General features: G+C 28.2%; 1 protein-coding gene across 4 annotated transcripts in view; it reads left to right on the top strand.

Moving 5' to 3' along the window:
* Nucleotides 1–222: 222 nt before the first annotated feature.
* LOC111414433 (zinc finger homeobox protein 3-like) overlaps nucleotides 223–6,108 on the top strand; it is a 47,459-nt gene continuing 41,573 nt past the window's right edge. For all 4 annotated transcript variants that reach the window (XM_023045812.2, XM_023045804.2, XM_023045782.2 and 1 more), the window contains exons 1-2: nucleotides 223–654; nucleotides 718–809. The gene's annotated coding sequence lies outside the window, so the exon portion shown is untranslated. The remainder of the gene's footprint in view (nucleotides 655–717; nucleotides 810–6,108) is intronic.

Here is a 6,108-nt window from a genome sequence, read left to right as displayed (position 1 = left end):
AAACGTAGTAGGAAAAAAGGAGCCTGAAATTGTTGCAAATCTACTCTAAACTTATTTCGCGAGCATTCAACCGCGCGTCTTTCCCCACCACCATCGGTGTCCCGAAAGTGGGGCCCCGCGCGCCGCGCCGTTTCCCCACCATCTTTCCCCAGGTGTTACAGGGGTGGTGGAACACATCCCCTCTCTTCGGACCGCCCCCATTGGCTGTTAACCCATGAAGAACGCAGTCCAAGCCTTAACACGGTGCGGTCATGTTGTCCGCGTTTAGCGTACTCACGTCACACATTTTATTATTATTATTATTATTGCTACCATTATTAGTATTATACGTTCTTCATTTACATTGAGGAGGACGTCGCGGCGACTACAAGGACTACTAAACAACACGCGTTTTCACGGACACATCGCATTATTTCATTTAAAACGAAGAAAATCAGCAGCAGTTTTTTTCAAGCACGCGGTCTTTTCATTTTCGTTTTTAACTAAACACTAAATCCGTTTATAATATTTAAAAAATAAAGTATAAAATGATATCGCGTGTGTGTTGTGAGTTTTTTATAAATTTTCCGCCGCGGATTTCTTCTTCCTGAAAAGTTTGAAAATAAAAAGTTCTTAGTTATTTCTTTTTTATAAAAAGAATTTTTATTTTTTTGAGTGAGTTCATCAACTTGGGTTTATTTTCAATTTATTTATTATTTTTGTTTTTATTTTTGGAAGAGTAAAGTGTCGCATTACTTTATCCTGGTTTGTACTTCTTCTTCGGATCGTCAACTCTTCGAAAGTGTGGATACGATCAGGAATGCTTGCAGGTAAATTTTATCTTTATATTCATACACAAGGCGCGTGACACGTGAATAAAATTTTATTTGAATAAAAATAGGGAGAATAGCTATTTAGGTATTAGGAAATTTGCATAGTTTTCGGTTAAAAAATCGGGTCGTGTGCCGTTCGTACGTCTATGAACATCTGCTCAGTTCTTCTTATTCGTGTGTATATCGATGTTCACAGGATGTTGAGAGAGAGAGGAGCCCCCGTGGTTCACGTTTTAGCGCTCCGGTACTTTCTTGGAATTTCTATTGAGTTCGAAGAAATACTTGAGATTTCAAAGAAAGTGAACCTTAGATTTTATAGTTCAAAACTTTGTGTAATTCTCTTAAGCTTCATCTCAAAGTCATTGAAACCGTTAACAAATTTCTTAAGCTTTAAAAAAGTTATAATCACGAACACATAATTCATTTTAACCTATAACTAATTTAATTATTCAAATAATTCACTTTCAAACAAGAAACGAAACACTGATAGATTGTTATTATTATTAATGGTAAAACGTTGTAGATAAAACATACTCTGTCATTTTATTATAAATCGCTGAGGAATTTAATTGAGATTAAAACTTACTTTTTAATTAAGATAGAAAGATAGAAAGTAATAATATTAAGGGTTACATAACAACTCCATCATTCAAATCTCCAATTAGTAAATTAATTTAACCGAAACTCGTTAATTGTTTTTATTGGCAAATCTTATCGAGAAATGTAATCGATAAAGTATAACGGACAGAATTAATAAACAAAAAAATTATTACTGGAAATTTCGGTTTAAAAATTAAATTGTAAGTTTTCGCTTTTTTCTTAGAAATGTTATTTAAAAAATTGGTATTTAATCAAACCGGAAAATTTTTCAGTCTCATTTCTTTAGAAGAAATTAATCTTTTTTATATACGATGATAAATAAATTAAATATGACTCTTATTTATGATAATATTTCGAAAAGAAAACAATTTGGTTTAAAAATAATGTTTTTAAGAATGAATTGCCGTACTGTTCAGCGGGAAATTAAAATTGTTTCGTCCTAATAAATAACGTGATTTAACAAAAATTTAGAAAATTGTTTCAAATAAAAATTATTTTTGATTTAATTCTGAACAAAAATTGTTTAAAAAAAATTTTGATACAATCCTTAATTATTAAGATAACCTCAAAAATATTATTGTTGTATCAGTACACGGCATCACCCGGCGAAGTTACAAAAAAGTTTTATTAAAAAAATCTGTTTCAAATCACATTTTAGGCAACTATTATATGAAACATTTTTCGATAAAATTAAGGGATAAACATTGATATGCTTTTAATTGTCATAAATTGTACTGTGCAGTGGGAAATTAAAATCACTTTGTATTAGAATATTGCGTAAACTAGCAAAAATTTTGAAAAATGTTTCAAACAAAAATTATTTTTAGTGTAACTTTAAACAAAAAGATTAAAAAAAATTTTAATACAACCTTTTATTATCAAGATAACCTCAAAAATGTTGTTTTTATATCAGTGTGCAGCGTTATCCGGCAATGTATCGAAAATTTTTATTAAAGAAAACGATTTTAAATCATACTTTAAGCAACTATTATATGAAACATTTTTCGATAAAATCAGAGCATACAGTGGCATAATTATTAAGATTAAACCTCAATACTATAAATAAAAATGATTTGACTTGATGAAACCATTCAGAATTAGATCTTCAGAGAACTAATACCAATTAAGTGCTGATTTATATAGCAAATTAATGTTAAAACCGTGTATTTTAAGATAAATCATAACAACCTAGGGGTCTTCAATTATTCTTCAAAATCGTTTAACAAGTTTTTGTTTATAACTTTTTTATTTGATGTTTAATGCTGTCACATGAGGAATAATACATTGGGAAATAGATTTTTTAAAATGAGTGAAGTGATTAAATGTCTTTTCTATTATATTATATAAGCCATGTTATTCTTAATTGAAAATGCTTTGATGTAATTTTGAAAGATTCGTGTCCTTACTATGCAGTGAAATTCTTAAAACTTTTTAGAGGTTTTATTATATCGGTGAAAAACACTAAATTATCTTTTAATTGCGTTCTCATGTTTTATTAAGTCTTTCTTAAATACGACGAAAAGTTGTCAATACTTACAAAAAATTTCATCTTGCATCATAAGCATCAAAAAGTTATCGCACGAAGACAATTATTACTCCTAGTTTTGCGCAATGTTGAGAAACTGCAAGTTGTTTTGGGTGGATTTTGATCGAGATTAATTTAGATTTTAAGTAAATGTTTATAATAGCTTGCTTCAATATGCTCCTTGTTATGACAAAATTTAACATACAATTTGTAAAACTGCCATTACATCGAGTCTTGACTATAAGCATATCTGTTCTAATGAAGTTTATAATTTCCATGATTCTTATAAAGCGTTGAATTTCCTAATTTTTGACTTGTTGCTTTTCCACATTAAAGTTGATAAAAGTTTTTGACGTTCAACCTCATTTTCAAAGACTTCATCAAAGACGTTTGTTAGAAATGGATATAAATCCATAGTTGTTTAACACACAAGATATTGTAAGTGCATTAGACCTATCGTGCACCAATCACGCAATATAAAGTAGTGGAGCGATTTGACGATTGATATTAGAATATGTCACGAAATCCATAATATTCTCCCTTCATCAACTCATATATAGAAACAAACTAAGTACTTAAGCACAATTTTACAAATTGGATACTTATAACTATTGGTTTCTTTTTTCTAATGTTACATGACTTTTTATTTTGTTTACATTTTGCAAGTTTAAGAAAAATTAAAGCCAAGCCATCACCTTTTAGATAAAGTACTTAATTTATTAAGAATACGTTAGACATAATATCTAACCACACTTGATGCATCTTGATGTTAAAAACAAGCAAATAATTGTTGCAGTTTTTATACTTTGTTAGTTTTTGCCTTATTGTATATGTTTCACACCTTTTCCTTTTAAACTCAACATCATTGTAGTCTAAGGTTTCTTCTTGTTGACTTTGTAGTCTGAAAGTTTACAAATAATTCCTTCAATGTTTTCTTAAAGTAGACGTTGAGTAATTTGTTGTACCGATAATTTATGGGATAGTTCCTCAGAAACATATTTCTTACGATAAAATTTTAATCATTGGCAAAATTAATAACTCGCCCATTTTTATCATGACCAAAAACATTTTGTACACAATTTAATATTGATATTCAAGTTTTATAGATTTCGTTGAAATTTTTTTAGGCTAATGTTAAGTTTCTTGCTACAAATTAAGACTGTAGAAAAAGTGCATGAAGTTTGTTTAATGCACGTAGAAAATATGGCTTAAAATTGAAGCTTTTAATCCAAATGTTTTATGAGAAATTAACACTTTGATGAAGTTTCTTGAATTTAGTTATGTTTCGATGAAGTGTTAATATTAAACTTCTTATTAAGAATTAATGTTATTATAATTTTTTATATTAATCAAATTTCATCATTAAGATTTATGTGGTTGATATAAAGTTTTTGCATTAAGATGCCAAAGAATTATTTACTCATTATTATTTTGAAGTTTACCAAAGTTAACCACATTGAGTTTCTTTTTGATTGATAATAAATTTTAGATTAAGAAATTGAGGTTCCAATAAAGTTGCTTGTACTATAATCAAATTTTTACACCTTCCATGTCACATTACGATTAAGTTTTAAGTTAAATATAAAATTTCCTGGTAAAAATTAAGTTTATTGAAGTTCATTTCGTTGATACTACATTTTCTGTTAAACTTTGTCATTTAAATGAACTTTTTATTATTTGATTAGGTTTAGACCACGTTTTTGAAGTTACATAACAATTTTTAATAGACAATGATATTTTATTGAAGTTTCTTTGATCAATAACAATTTTTTTAATTTAATTTCTATGAAGTTTCGAAAAATATTATTACATTTCGATTTTTCGGTTAATATTAAGTTTTCTGTTAACAATTCAAGTTTCGAAGAAGTTTCATACATTTAATTTGATTTAAAAGAAGTCCTTTGATTGACATTAAATTTTCATTTCAGAATTAAGATTTCGTTGAAACTTATTTGAATTTTTTATTAAAAATTATGGATGGAAATTTAGTTTCCGCAACTCAAATAATCATATCAGGGTGGCTTCCGGTCCTAACTAGAAATCAGGTTCGATAAATTTGTTTTGCAAATGTTTCGATACCATTAACAAGTACGAGAAAGTTGAGTGTAGACAACTCCGTTAAATTTTCTGAATACGAAAAGGAAAAGGCTTATTTTATCTTATTATTCCAAATTAAGACAAATTGTTGCTTATCAGTTCATCCACTAAATCAATAATAGCGAATCAGTTGTCCAATGTAATATTGCGTTATCTTGTGTAATCTTCGATATCCTAAATTTTTCTTAAAGCGTAAATGTAACTTTCCTAACAAATAACACTTTTGATAATTTTATTTTCCTTTTATTCGCCCGCCTCCTTTGCTCTTTTAATCATCAAATCGCAAACTTAGCATAAAATATTAAAACGTATTACATTAATTGCTAAACTAAACTTTTCAAATTCATTTCCATCAGATCCCAAGAAATCTTTTGAACTGTCTCAGTTATTTTGATTAACTTCTGCTAAAGTAATATCATTTTAAGATGTTACATCTTCCTTTCGTTGAAAATTTGTTTTGATGTTAGCAATATGTTGATAAATGTATTGCACAATAATGTCTAAAATATTACTCAACACACATTTCCAACATTTAAGGCAAGTTCGGGTTTTATCGCTTGAAAGTTTACGTCAGAAAGTTTTTGACTTAAATTGTTCATCTTCCTAGTGAAGATGGATTCTTATTTTATTTCTGTGTTGGTTTTACCACCAAAATAATTCTCATTTTCGATCATATTTATATCTTTCTTTCGACTTCTGAACCTTCTTGTACAACATCAATTTTTCATTTTGATTTCTTTATTGATCTGATTTTGAAAAAGTGTTGAATGTTTTTTTTCAATCATTAAACCATGTAATAATAATCTTTTGCTTATGTTTTTCCACCTATTTTCGTCAGCAAAATCTTTTTTATCTTTCAAGATAACAAGACACGAATATTGTAATGTTGTTAGAATATTTTAAAACCACTAAATATCAAGCTCGCGTGCAGCTCTTTGTGGGTCGAATATGAAACCATTTACCATTTCTACCAAAATAATAAAATTAAACATCTGTTGTATTGAAATTGTAAATAAAAATCAGTATAAAAGCAAAAAAGAATGAATTAAAATAAAAGTGTAAACAGTGTTTTGG

The sequence above is a fragment of the Onthophagus taurus genome, chromosome 1 (assembly GCF_036711975.1).
Source record: "Onthophagus taurus isolate NC chromosome 1, IU_Otau_3.0, whole genome shotgun sequence".
In the NCBI taxonomy this organism is placed as follows: Eukaryota; Metazoa; Arthropoda; class Insecta; order Coleoptera; family Scarabaeidae; genus Onthophagus; species Onthophagus taurus.
Note: the sequence above shows the minus strand (reverse complement) of the source record. Positions and strands in the feature narration are given on the sequence as shown.